At 41.8% G+C, this 15128-nt stretch overlaps 1 protein-coding gene across 7 annotated transcripts in view; it reads left to right on the top strand.

Annotated features, from left to right (window-relative positions):
- The window catches only part of LOC109899921 (brain-specific angiogenesis inhibitor 1-associated protein 2), a 188141-nt gene that overhangs the window by 129320 nt on the left and 43693 nt on the right, over positions 1-15128 (top strand). The gene's annotated exons all lie outside the window — the stretch shown is intronic.

The raw sequence follows: 15128 nt of genomic DNA, 5'->3' as shown, positions 1-15128 counted from the left end.
ACAAAACAAGAAACGTGAAAAAACGAAACAGCCCTATCTGGTGCAACAAACACAGAGACAGGAACAATCACCCACGAAATACTCAAAGAATATGGCTGCCTAAATATGGTTCCCAATCAGAGACAACGATAAACACCTGCCTCTGATTGAGAACCACTCCAGGCAACCATAGACTTACCTAGAATACTATACTACACACAACCCCATCAATCTACAAAACCCCTAGACAAAACAAACACATAATCACCCATGTCACACCCTGGCCTGACCAAAATAATAAAGAAAACACAAAATACTAAGGCCAGGGCGTGACACTGTGGTATTTCACCCAATTGATATCGGAGTTTATCAAAATTGGATTTGTTTTCTAATTCTTTGTGGGTCTGTGTAATCTGAGTGAAATATGTGTCTCTAATACAGTCTAAAAAGAAAAGGTTCCTGGAGTATCCTTTAGGTGTTCTTCATACTGAAACTGTGGGGGAACATCTGTAAGTTCTTTGAATAACTGTTTAATTAAAAGGGTTCTTCAAAGAACCCCTTTTAATGGATCCTTCAAATAACCTTTTGAAGAAACTTTTGGGGTACGTTTTTTAACTACCCCTCCTCCCCTTATTATTATTATTAATAATAATTAATAATAATAATAATACCCATAACAATAACACAATATTTTAGTTATCAGTGTTTATTATGATTTTAGTGGCAAAGCAGAATTTAAACAATCTAAATACGAGGTAAACTCCCAGCAGAGTCCCAATATCAATGGTTATATCCTCTGGTGTGTTGATGTTAATGTGTTGATGTTCTCCATATCCATAGCCAGAATGATTTTGCAGTGTATGGTGATCAAACAGGTTTCCTGTTATATTCATCAAAGGTGTAGGGAGGGTTAAGTCTGTGAATCCAACAAATAGTAATTATACAGATGATTAACAAAACATGCACACGACAGAACCTTGGTATTTGTGGTGAATGTGAATGAAAAAAACTGTTTTGATAATGGTTTTCATACACATACCTTGTGATCTGCATAACATACCAATACCAATTAACATACCTTTGAATGCCTCCTCGTCTGTATACCTGCAGACACAGAGACAAAAGTGAGCAGTTCAGTCATCAGCACACAATTCAGCTAGTCTTCAACATACTCTTATAGCCTATATATTCTTACCTCTTTGTTGATTGATATCCATTGAAATGTGTCCATTTTCTGTTTTAGAAAGATTGGCACAAATATGAAAATAGTATCACCATAAAACAATATCAATTTAGATCATACAAGGGTCAAACCTTACCTTAAATTGAGGAGATCTTTACACTTTTCAGTTAAGTGCCTACTCCTGCTGTCCTTTCAAATCAAAAATGTTTCTGTTAGGTTCCTGCAAGAACCCCCGACCAACTAAGGAGGTTCCTTGATGAACCCCACCTTCTATGGGGTTCTTGGAAGAACCTATTGGGGGGCATTTTCAGTGCCAAGAACCCTATGGTTATTTGAAGAACTTTAGGATCTTAGAAAAACTCTTGTTAAACCACACATTTTTTGAATGTATGGTCATACATTTGGCGGGAGGTTAGGAAGTGCAGCTCAGTTTCCACCTCATTTTGTGGGTGGTGTGGACATAGCCTGTCTCCGCTTGAGAGCCAGGTCTGCCTTCGGCAGACTTTCTCTATAGCAAGGCTATGCTCACTGAGTCTGTACATAGTCAAAGATTTCCTACATTTTGGGTCATTCACAGTGGTCAGGTATTCTGCCAATGTGTACTCACTGTTTAGGGCCAAATAGCATTCTAGTTTGCGCTGTTTTTTTGTAAAACCTTTCCAATGTGTCAAGTAATTATCTTTGTGTTTGCTCATGATTTGGTTGGGTCTAATTGTGTTGCTGCCCTGGGGTTCTATGGGGTCTGTTTATGTTTGTGAAGAAAGCCCCAGGACCTGCTTGCTTAGGGGCTCTTCTCTGGATTAATTTCTCTGTAGGTGATGGCTTTTAATGGAAGGTTTAGTCTCTCTCTGTCTCTATGTCTCTTTCTCTCTGTCTCTCTCTCTCTACCTCTCTTCTTCTTTTGCTCTCTCTTGCTGCCTTAGGCTCTGGTAACTGCGAGGAGGAATGATCACAGAATGTCTCAGTTTCTAAATAGTAGAAACAAACCACATCAACCCATGTTTCATCCCTACAGCCTCTGGGGGATTTACAATGTGAGCAGAGTGGTAAAGCCAATCAAACAGCTCATTAGCAAGTTATAATAACAACTCTGTGAGAGTGAAACTGCACATGGTGCTGCCGTGTGAAAACAAGAGAGATCGAATTGACTCATGCCACACGAACACAAGTACGCACGCACGCACACACACACACACACACACACATACACACACACACACACACACACATTTCAGGTCCCTCTGCATTGGAACCTTTAGCTTGATGGCGTCAGAGCTGATGGGGTGGTAGTGCGTCAGAGAGAAACACAGAGGCAGTGTGTGTGTTGACTACTGAGGGCCCCAGTCCCTCAGGCTGATGTGGGGAGAATGAAAGAGATGCTATGGTGCCACTGCTGACTCAGTCTCTGTAGAGACAGACAGAGCAGAATGTTAGAGAGAGAAAGATCGAGAGAGAGAGGGAGGGAAAATTAGAGAGTGAGAGGGGGAGGGGGGTCTGGGTTTGTTCTGTTCTGTTCTGCTGCAGTTCCGTTATTTTCTTCAATTATTCAAACCAGTCTCTCCCTTCCTCTTTCCCCCAACGATCTCTTTCTCTCTCCTGCTCTCACCCTCTCTACACTCCTCTTTCTCTCTCTCATTCCCACTTTTATTTCTCCATCCCTCCCTGTTCCACTGTGTGATCTCTTTTCTGAATGACCCATTTCTTGTTGTCATGTTAATAAGTCAGTTGGATGTAAATTCTTAAAGGGTTTTGTAGGGAGGAACTCCACAACATCAGAGGAAGCTGTGCTCTGACAGTCTGACAAAAGATCAAGCTTAGTCCTCGGCTTGACATAAATAAAAGATGATTCTAGGAATCAAGTTCCATTTGAGTCAATATTAAACTAATCTCTTTGTACTGCAGGTATCAAGGAACTGACTGGTTAATAATCTAGTTTTAAAAGTTAACCTTCATGGAATCTGACATTTCCGTTGACATACATTTCAGTATGGAGCCATTTGTATTTCGTAATCCATTTAGCTGAGGTTTGACATTTCCTTTTCAGACCTCTCTTCTCTCTCTCCATTGTTAGACTAAAGCATGTGTCAAGGGGCATAATATAAAATATATTGTTTTATACTCTACTCTCTATTCCAAATCCTTACAAATCCTTCATTCCCCAGACATGTGACTCGTGATCGAGTTGTGTTATATTCCTTCCATATGACCCTTTGTTCTTAGCCCTCTGAAACCCCTCGAGTTCAGCCCCCTTTCTCTTCCTGTTGAATCTGCTTCCTGTCAACACAAACCAGGAGTCCCATGCTCCCCCACCACCACCGTTAAGGCTTCTGGGTCGACTACAGTTAGGTTTAGGGACAAAGCCAGAACGTATAGGAACCTTCAATGTTTTTCTCCTCGTTTTGTTAAGGACAAGAGGTAGGACACAAAGTATTAAGGAAATACAATTGAGAGTCACCCCCAGGCTGTGCGTGTATGTTGGGCATGGCCTGTTTGATTGACAGCTGAGAAGGTCCTCTCACGCATTAGATTTTACTGTATAGAGAGAGAGATCACAACATGGAGACCCCCACCAAATGCTAAATGTATTAATAGTACTTTAATTATTCAGATACAATTATATTACATGACATTTAAGCCGTACTTGGCAGATAAAAGATGAAATACTGCTATCATAAACTGAACAGCAAGTAGAGAACATGTACTTTAATGTACTGTCGGACTATATCAAGCATCTAATGTATGGCCTGTACTATTTGGGATCTCTTTTTGTATTGTTTATATAAGTTGTATTGGGGGTATGTAGTTGGTGACATAATAATGTGCAGGTGCTCAACATGCAATAGGCTGTAACCTCTTGATGCTTGTGAGAGAAAAAATTACGTATTTACCTGATTTGATTGATATTTAACAATTAACACTTAACAAATAATATAAGAAATTACAAAGTCTCTCTCAGTATGAATTTCCACAACATGCTACAGGTATTCGTACGGTATTTTCTCGGCAGAAATAGTTTCCCCGATAACAATATCGGACGAAAATGCTGTGCTAGTAGTAACATGTCATGTCTATCATGTCTGTTGGTTGGATGTTGCAGAGCTTGTCAAAAATAGTCATATAAATAGTAATATAGTATAATACATTATAGCATAAATAAAGTAGTAAATAGTGTATATACACCTATACACCTTTGGACAGTATTCAGACCCCTTGACTTTTTCCACATTTTGTTACATTACAGCCTTATTCTAAAATGGATTAAATATGTTTACTTCATCAGCAATCTACACACAATACCCCAAAATGACAATCTGAAAATATGTTTACAGTAATAAAAAATGTATATACCTTATTTACATACATGTAAGTATTCAGAACCTTTGCTATGAGACTCGAAATTGAGCTCAGGTGCGTCTTGTTTCCATTGATCAACCTTGAGATGTTTCTACTTGATTGGTGTCCACCTGTGGTAATTAAATGTATTGGACATGATTTGGAAAGGCACAGACCTGTCTATATAGGGTGACCAGGCCGTGGCTCAGGTGGTTGATGTCCTCAATGATCTTTTTGGCCTTCCTACAGAACCCGATGTCACAGGAAGGCCAAAAACATCATCAAGGATATCAACCACCCGCGCCATGGCCTGCTCACTCCGGTATCATCCAGAAGGCGAGGTCAGTGCAGGTGCATCAAAGCTGGGACCGAGAGACTGAAAAACAGCTTCTATCTCAAGGACATCAGACTGTTAAAACTTCTTAGGGCTGAGATCCCATTAACAGTAACGATATGACAACAGCCAGTGAAAGTGCAGGGCGCCAAATTCAAAACAACAGAAATCTCATAATTACAATTCCTCAAACATACAAGTATCTTATACCATTTTAAAGGTAGTCTTGTTGTTAATCCCACCACAGTGTCCGACTTCAAATAGGCTTTACAGCGAAAGCACCACAAACAATTGTTAGTTCAGAGCCATATCACAGAAAAACACAGCCATTTTTCTAGCCAAACAGCGGAGTTACATAAATCAAAAATAGAGATAGAATTAATCGCTAACCTTTGATGATCTTCATCAGATGACACTCATAGGACTTCATGTTACACAATACATGTATGTTTTGTTCAAAAGTTCATATTTATATAAAAAGATCTCAGTATACATTGGCACGTTATGTTCACTAGTTCCAAAAACATCCAGTGATTTTGCAGAGAGCCACATCAATTTACAGAAATACTCATTATAAATGTTGATGAAAATACAAGTGTTATACATGGCAATATAGATAAAGCTCTCCTTAACGCAACCGCTGTGTCAGATTTCGAAAAAGCTTTACGGAAAAAGCAAACCATGCAATAATCTGAGTACGGCGCTCAGAGACCAACAAGCCAAAAATATATCCGTCATATTGTGCAGCCACCAGAAGTCAGAAATTACATTATAAATATTCACTTACCTTTGATGATCTTTGTCAGAATGCCCTCCCAGGAATCCCAGTTCCACAATAAATGTTTGATTTGTTCGATAATGTCCATCATTTATGTCCAAATAGCTACTTTTGTCAGCGTTTTTGGTAAACAAATCAAAACTCATGAAGCGCGTTCACTAGTTGCAGACGAAATGTCAAAAAGTTCCATTACAGTCCGTAGAAACATGTCAAACGATGTATAGAATCAATCTTTAGGATGTTTTTAACATAAAACTTCAATAATGTTCCAACTGGAGTATTCCTTTGTCTTCAGAAAGGCAAAGGAATGGGAGCTATCTCTCATGTGAATGCGTGTGACCAGCTCGTGGCTGCTGGCAGACCTCTGACTCATTCCCCTCTCATTCAGCCCCCCTTCACAGTAGAAGCCTCAAACAAGTTTCTAGAGACGGTTGACATCTAGTGGAAACCTTAGGAAGTGCAAGATGACCAATATCCCACTGTATCTTCAATAGGGGCTGAGTTGAAAATCGAACAACCTCAGATTTCCATTTCCTGGTTGGATTTTTTCTCAGGTTTTTGCCTGCCATATGCGTTCTGTTATATTCACAGATATCATTCAAACGGTTTTAGAAACTTCAGAGTGTTTTCTATCCAAATATACTAATAACATGCATATATTAGCAAATGGGACTGAGGAGCAGGACGTTTACTCTGGGCACCTCTGGGCACCTTATTCATCCAAGCTACTCAATACTGCCCCCAGCCATAAGAAGTTAAAGCCATCACTAGCCAGCTACCACCCAGTTACTCAACCCTGACCCTTAGAGGCTGCTGCCCTATAGACATGGAATCACTGGACACTTTAATAATGGAACACTAGTCACTTTAATAATGTTTACATACTGCTTTACTCATTTCATATGTATGGTATATACTGTATTCTGTTCAACTGAACTTTAGTCAGTACCACTCCGACATTGCTCGTCCTAATATTTCTGTATTTCTTAATTCCATTATTTCACTTTTAGATTTGTGTCTATTGTTGTGAATTGTTAGATATTACTGCACTGTTGGAGCTAGGAACACAAGCATTTCACTACACCTGCAATAACATCTGATAAAAATGTGTGTGACCAATAAAGTTAGATTTGATTTAAAAATGTGATTTGAAATTTGATTTGATTTTGACAGTGCATGTGAGAGCAAAAACCAAGCTATGAGGTCAAAGGAGTCCGTAGAGCTCCGAGACAGGATTGTGCCGAGGCACAGATCTGGGGAAGGGTACCAAAACATTTATGCAGCACTGATGGTCCCCAAGAACACAGTGGCCTCCATCATTTTTAAATGGAAGAAGTTTGGAACCACCAAGACTCTTATTAGAGCTGGCTGCCCAGCCAAACTGACCAATCGGGGGAGAAGGTCACTCTGACAGAGCTCCAGAGTTCCTCTTTGGAGATGGGAGAACCTTAGAAGGAAAACAATCTCTGCAGCATTCCACCAATCAGGCCTTTATGGTAGAGTGGTCAGACAGAATCCACTCCTCAGTTAAAGGCACATGACAGCTTGCTTGGAGTTTGCCAAAAGACACCTAAAGGACTCTCAGACCATAAGAAACAAGATTCTCTGGTCTGTTGAAACCAAGATTGAACTCTTTGGCCTGAATGCCAAGCGTCACGTCTGGAGGAAAAGGTGTGCCAAGCTTACGTAGTGTCCTACCCAAGGAGACTAGAGGCTGTAATCACTGCCAAAGGTGCTTCAACAAAGTACTGAGTAAAGGGTCTGAATACTTATGTAAATGTAATATTTCAGTTCAATTTGCTAACATTTCTAAAAACCTGTTTTTGTTTTGTCATTCTGGGGTATTTTGTGTAGATTGATGAGGGGGAAAAAGTTCAGCAATTTTAGAATAAGGCTTTAACGTAAGAAAATTTGGAAAAAGTCAAGGGGTCTAAATACTTTCTGAATGCACTGTATACCTATTTTTTTCTACCTCCCCTACATCCTCTCCCCATCCCTACTATCTCGGTAGTTTACGTTCGATAATCCCCATACACATCCAACACACTCTGTTATCTCTATCTATTCTCAACCTCAACTTCTATCTCTCTATCTCAATCTCTCTATCTAGATCTCTGTGTCCCCATTTCTCTCACTTTATCTTTCTCTCTCTCTCTCTCTCTCTCTCTCTCTCTCTCTCTCTCACTATCTCTCTCTCTGTCTTTATCTCGCTCTCTCTCTCTTTAACTCTCTCTCTCTCTCTATCTCTCTCTTTATCTCTCTCTCTCTGTCTTTATCTCTCTCTTTATCTCTCTCTCTCTTTATTTCTCTCTCTCTCTTTATCTCTCTCTCTCTCTCTCTCTCTCTCTCTCTCTCTCTCTCTCTCTCTCTCTCTCGCTCTGCTGTCTCTCTCTCTGCTGTCTGAAGCACCCTAAACCTTTGGCACCTCACCGCGATAATAATAATCTGTGTGCTTTAGCATGCTATCGTGTTATCATTCCCCTCTCTCTCCGTGATACATATAGCAACCCCCACATCCACCCCCCCCCCATCTTCTCCTGCAGTTTTTCATCTCTGTTCATTTTTTTTGTATTCCACCTCTTTTTGTGTCCATGTCATTTGTCCTGGGATACCTGTGCTAAAGTCTATTTAAGCCCCCAGTCACAGCAGGGTTGCCATATATGGAGGCATCAGAAAATGCCTGATCCTTCCCAGTCGAATTTCTGTTCTTTTTCACAGCGTGTGTGGGTACCAGGTACAGGGAGTCCTTCTCTTTGATAGATGTGGGTGTGATATCTGTGGTGTAACTGACTCAGTAGCTCCTCCCTGTGGCTGATGCACAGATGTGTTTCCCAGATGGTGTTTTCATCGACGACACAGCGTACATACTGTACACTGTACATCACAAATCAGAAACGTGTGACAGATGAGAGAGAGAGATGCTTGTTGCAACAGGAGAGAACAGATTTTTTTCAATGCATGTTATAGTAAAGAACATAGGCAGTTTGTGAGTTTGGGAAGCTTGCAATTTAGCCTACCATTTCTAGCGATCTGCGTGACAGTTATGATGATTTTCTTTGTTTCTCAAAATCGCAATTTTTCCTTTAATTAATTAGGCAAGTCAGTGAAGAACAAATTCTTATTTACAATGACGGCCTAATGACGCTGGGTCAATTGTGTGCCACCCCATGGGACTCCCAATCACGGCCGGTTGTGATGCAGCCTGGAATCGAACCAGGGTCTGTAGTGACGCCTCTAGCACTGAGATGCCGTGCCTTAGACCACTGTGCCACTCGGGAGCCCAAATTATCACGTGGTTTATCATAAAAATTTAATTCAACTAAGGCGAGAGCACCAGCCTCTGCCATATGGACACATTGATACACTGTGGTCCAATGGCAGCTAAAGAAATGAGCACATAGAACTCAGAGAGGTAGCTGTAGGCCTATAACTTCCATTGTCAACTAAGTAAAATACATAGGCTTAAAGCTGACAAATAAAAACAGTAGAAAATATCCTGATGAAAATTCTGGTTCTTTCAATCACATTCATCTCTCTACTCTGCCTCCCTGCCTCCCTTTGACTTGAGATATTGCTGGTGAAGTGCAACGTTATATCAAATCATCAAATGGGTCCGGCCAGAAGCTGTCGCTAGCGAACTTGCAACATAGTATCAACCCTCAGAGTACAGACAGCTGTTTTTTATGAAGTTTCCACTGGATATATGGGATCAGATCATGATATTTAGATTTTCACACAGAGGCTTGGTGATTATGGAGGCAAGGAGCGTTGGAAAGATTTTTCAAATACTGAGGAGCTATCATGGATGTTAAAAAAACAGACTTTGTTTACGATATGTGAGGTGAAGAAAAAAATGGATGAGAGGCTCAGCTTATTAGTGTTGGACTTGGTGAGTTAAGACAATCAGAAATCAGACATTGCCAAATCGGCACTCTCCTACATTTGCACGCAGCAGGCCAGATAAATGACTGCAATTACTACATGCATTAACAGAAATGTATGTAACCAAATTACATGGATTAAAGGTAAAATTACTAGGCCTACTGGTGACATATGTAATGGGGAATTGATCAAAAATAAAAGGCCAAACAATTTACAGAATGAAACAATGATTATGCAAGAATTGTCGGGAGCCAGCTGAGTTCATTCTGGAGAACTGAGTGCATGTATTCGGGAGCGAGACAGGCCATGGCTTCGCCACACACCCCTTCCTATCTTCTTGTTGCAACATTTTAAATTATACTCAAACATTATCTTAACACATATATTTTAGATGCTTTTCACTGACAGCCACAACTCAATCAGCTAGACCTATTGCCACGAACACTACCCAAATTGCGGGCTTCCCAAATAGGCGTAGGCCTACACACTTGTGATTTTAAACAACTGTATGTTTTTAAGGCTAATGATCTTCTGTGGCTAAGTCATGCTCTCTGGTGAAGTATTTTGAATGTAATTTAGACGGGTAATTTAGACGGTAATTATATAATTTGGACAAAACATGGATTTACTTTAGGGGAAGCCAGCAATCTAACAGAGCACTGTACACCCACCAACTTTCCTTTCCAATTCGCGAGAGGCTGAAACCAGAGATCTGTATACAGTATAATGATGAGATGCTCACATCTCTACCCTAACAATGAGTGTCATTGTCCCACATGCGGGAATGCAGGCGACAAACTTAAGTCTGCATATTATGCCCATAGAAACGCATTGGACTTATTCTAGACAGAATTTGGCGAGAGTGAGCTCTCTCACTTTGCCTCTTCCTCTCTGAACATAGGCAGCTCGTGAGTTTGGGCTCTCAATTGGCACAGCCGTCTAAGCCACTGCATCTCAGTGCTAGAGGTCTCCCTAAAGACACCCTGGTTTGAATCCAGGCTGTATCACAACCGGTCGTGATTGAGAGTCCCATAGTGCGGTGCACAATTGGCCCAGCGTTGTCCGGGTTTGGCCGGTGTAGGCCATCATTGTAAATAAGAATTTGTTCTTAGCTGACTTGTCTAGGTAAATAAAGGTTAAATAAATAAATAAAATACAATGACAGCCTTCCAAAAGGCAAAAGGCCTCCTGCGGGGACGGGGGTTGGGATTGAACATGTAATAGAAATAGAGGACAAAACACACATGACGACAAGAGATACACCACAACACTACATAAAGAGAGACCTAAGACAACAACACAGCATGGTAGCAGCACAACATGATAGCAGCACAAAACCTGGTGCAAACATTATTGGACACAGACAACAGCACAAGGGCAAGAAGGTAGAGACAACAATACATCACGCAAAGCAGCCACAACTGTCAGTAAGTGTCCATGATTGAGTCTTTGAATGAAGAGATGGAGATGACTCCAGTTTGAGTGTTTTTGCAGCCCGTTCCAGTCGCTAGCTGCAGCAAACTGAAAAGAGGAGCGACCCAGGGATGTATATGCTTTGGGGACCTTTAACAGAATGTGACTGGCAGAACGGGTGTTGTATGTGGAGGATGAGGGCTGCAGTAGGTATCTCAGATACGGGGGTGTGAGGCCTAAGGAGATAGTGAGGCCTAAAATTTAGGAAGGAAGATCATCAGGCAATTATTGTGTATTTCATATTTCTTAGAACAAAAGATGTGTTCCTGAGAGTCTTAGCTTTCAGGAATGGGGTCATATTTGCTAATAGCCCAAACTGTTCCAAGGCGGGAGCCAAATTCATAGCAAAAATATCACAATTGCATTAAATTCCTTTCCCCCAGCCATTCTGTGCTATTTTTTGTCAAAGTCCCTTCTAATGAGTCTTGTGTAACTTGTAAACGTTGTAGAGGGGAGGAGAAGGCACATATATGTTCCTGAGAGTCTTAACTTTCATTTGGGGGTCATAATTGCTAATGGCCCAAACCGTTCACATGCTAGAGCCAAATTCAAAGGAAGAAAACAAATTCAACATGCCACACTGGCTTTAGAAACCACTGGGTGCAGAATAAAAACAGCCTGCCCGCCTGTTCCGAGGCATCTGCATGGTCCTAAAGCACATCAGCGCATGTTTTTTTTTCGACCGTCAAAAAAAAGGTGGGCCAAAGGCATTTGGGGATGCAGCCCCTGAAACCCACCCCTAACGGCGCAGATGAAAAGAACCCCATTTTAATTGAAAAGAACATTATCATCTTTGTCGTTCCATCAACCTGCTGCACTGAAAGCTAATTAAACTCCTAAAGTGTTTTTCCTTTCTCTGTAATCAGTCTACATACACACAGATGAGAGAGAATAAAAGAACGGCTGGGCGTCTGTGTGTTTGTCACCTCTTCTTAATCATCTCTGAGTCATTAGGCTCGTTACCGAAAGCGGAGGCCACAGTCACACTGTGTAGTCATGTCATCGCTGATGGTTCAACTATGGTGAGGAGGGAGCGAGGCATCCTATTGTGAAACAATGTTGGAGGGAGGGATCCTATTGTGTAACAATGTGTGAGGGGGGGATCCTATTGTGTAACAATGTGAGAGGGCGACATCCTATTGTGTAACAATGTGTGAGGGAGGGTTCCTATTGTGTAACAATGTGGGAGGGCGGGATCCTATTGTGTAACAATGTGTGAGGGAGGGATCCTATTGTGTAACAATGTGGGAAGGATGGATCCTATTGTGTAACAATGTGGGAAGGATGGATCCTATTGTGTAACAATGTGTGAGGGAGGGATCCTATTGTGTAACAATGTGGGAAGGATGGATCCTATTGTGTAACAATGTGGGAAGGTTGGATCCTATTGTGTAACAATGTGTGAGGGAGGGTTCCTATTGTGTAACAATGTGTGAGGGAGGGATCCTATTGTGTAACAATGTGGGAAGGATGGATCCTATTGTGTAACAATGTGTGAAGGAGGGATCCTATTGTGTAACAATGTGGGAAGGATGGATCCTATTGTGTAACAATGTGGGAGGGAGGCATCCTATTGTGTAACAATGTGGGAGGGATGGATCCTATTGTGTAACAATGTGGGAGGGCGGCATCCTATTGTGTAACAATGTGTGAGGGAGGGATCCTATTGTGTAACAATGTGGGAGGGGGGCATCCTATTGTGTAACAATGTGGGAGGGATGGATCCTATTGTGTAACAATGTGGGAGGGAGGCATCCTATTGTGTAACAATGTGTGAGGGGGGGATCCTATTGTGTAACAATGTGGGAGGGCGGGATCCTATTGTGTAACAATGTGTGAGGGAGGGATCCTATTGTGTAACAATGTGGGATGGAGGCATCCTATTGTGTAACAATGTGGGAGGGATGGATCCTATTGTGTAACAATGTGGGAGGGAGGCATCCTATTGTGTAACAATGTGGGAGGGATGGATCCTATTGTGTAACAATGTTTGAGGGAGGGATCCTATTGTGTAACAATGTGGGAAGGATGGATCCTATTGTGTAACAATGTGTGAGGGGGGGATCCTATTGTGTAACAATGTGGGAGAGAGGGATCCTATTGTGTAACATTCTCAGAGAAGAAACACTTTGAAGTGGATAGTGTCTTCATGCAGGTATCATACAGCATCTCTGACTGTGCATCATTCTGAGGGGCGGAGGGAGACGGGGAGGGACAGAGAGATGAAAGGGAAACAGAAAGCTCCAGGGTAGCAGTGTGGGGAGTGGTAAATGGGAAGCTGTGAATTTTCAGTAAACACCTGCTCACATTGCCTTAATGAGTTCTGTAATGGGGCTGACATTTCTATCTGCGACCCCTGTGTATGTGTGCGTGTTTGTTATGTATATGATGCGCGTGCGTTTATGTGTGGGCGTGTTTGTGTCTCCCTGATGTGAACTTAGAGGATCAAGCCCCACAAGTGTTTTTGTGGAAGATTTTAGTCAAGTATTCAACAAGGTTTTTGTTGTTATGCCTTTGTCTGGTTGTTGATGACTACTGTGTGGATAACAAAGTTTTCAGGACGAGTCTAATTGTACCTCTATGGTAACAAAGGATGAACTCAATTTGTTCTTGTCTTAGGCTGGGTTCTGTGTCATTAACATCATTAGTGACTAATGCTACATTATAAACTAGGTGATTCGAGCCTTGAATGCTGATTGACTGAAAGTCGTGGTATATCAGATCATATACCACGGGTATGACAAAACATTTCTTTTTACCTCTCCAATTACGTTGGTAACCAGTTTATAATAGCAATAAGGCACCTCTGGGGTTTGTGAAATATTGCCAATTTACCAGGGCTATGGGCTGTATCCAGGCACTCCACATTGCGTCATGGGTAAGAACAGCCCTTATCCGTGTTATATAGGCCGTATACCACACTCCCTCAGGCCTTATTGCTTTAATGACTAATGACTTTAATGTATTGGCCATTTTGTTCTAATCAGGCAGGGAATTAGTGTTCCATTGTGTACCACTGGGGAATTAGTGCTCCATTGTGTACCACTGGGGAATTAGTGCTCCATTGTGTACCACTAGGGAATTAGTGCTCCATTGTGTACCACTGGGGAATTAGTGCTCCATTGTGTACCACTAGTGAATTAGTGCTCCTTTGTGTACCACTGGGGAATTAGTGCTCCATTGTGTACCACTATGGAATTATTGTCCATTGTGTACCACTAGGGAATTAGTGCTCCATTGTGTACCACTGGGGAATTAGTGCTCCATTGTGTACCACTATGGAATTAGTGCTCCATTGTGTACCATTGGAGAGTTAGTGCCCCATTGTGTACCATTTGGGAATTAGTGATCTGTTGTGTACCACTGGGAAATTAGTGCTCCATTGTGTACCACTAGGGAATTAGTGCTCCATTGTGTACCACTAGTGCATTAGTGCTCCATTGTGTACCACTGGGGAATTAGTGCTCCATTGTGTACCACTATGGAATTAGTGCTCCATTGTGTACCACTGGGGAATTAGTGCTCCATTGTGTACCACTAGTGAATTAGTGCTCCGTTGTGTACCACTGGGGAATTAGTGCTCCATTGTGTACCACTATGGAATTAGTGCTCCATTGTGTACCATTGGGGAGTTAGTGCTCCATTGTGTACCACTCGGGAATTAGTGATCTGTTGTGTACCACTGGGGAATTAGTGCTCCATTGTGTACCACTAGGGAATTAGTGCTCCATTGTGTACCACTAGTGCATTAGTGCTCCATTGTGTACCACTGGGGAATTAGTGCTCCATTGTGTACCACTGGGGAATTAGTGCTCCATTGTGTACCACTGGGGAATTAGTGCTCCATTGTGTACCACTGGGGAATTAGTGCTCCGTTGTATACCACTGGGGAATTAGTGCTCCGCTGTGTACCACTGGGGAATTAGTGCTCCATTGTGTACCACTGGGGAATTAGTGCTCCATTGTGTACCACTGGGGAATTAGTGCTCCATCGTGTACTTCTGGGGAATTAGTGCTCCATCGTGTACCACTGGGGAATTAGTGCTCTATTGTGTACCACTAGTGAATTAGTGCTCCGTTGTGTACCACTGGGGAATTAGTGCTCCATCGTGTACCACTGGGGAATTAGTGCTCCATCGTGTACCACTGGGGAATTAGTGCTCCAT

The sequence above is a fragment of the Oncorhynchus kisutch genome, linkage group LG11, assembly GCF_002021735.2.
Source record: "Oncorhynchus kisutch isolate 150728-3 linkage group LG11, Okis_V2, whole genome shotgun sequence".
NCBI lineage: Eukaryota > Metazoa > Chordata > Actinopteri > Salmoniformes > Salmonidae > Oncorhynchus > Oncorhynchus kisutch.
The sequence above is the reverse complement of the archived record's forward strand: the minus strand, read 5'-3'. Positions and strand labels throughout refer to the sequence as shown.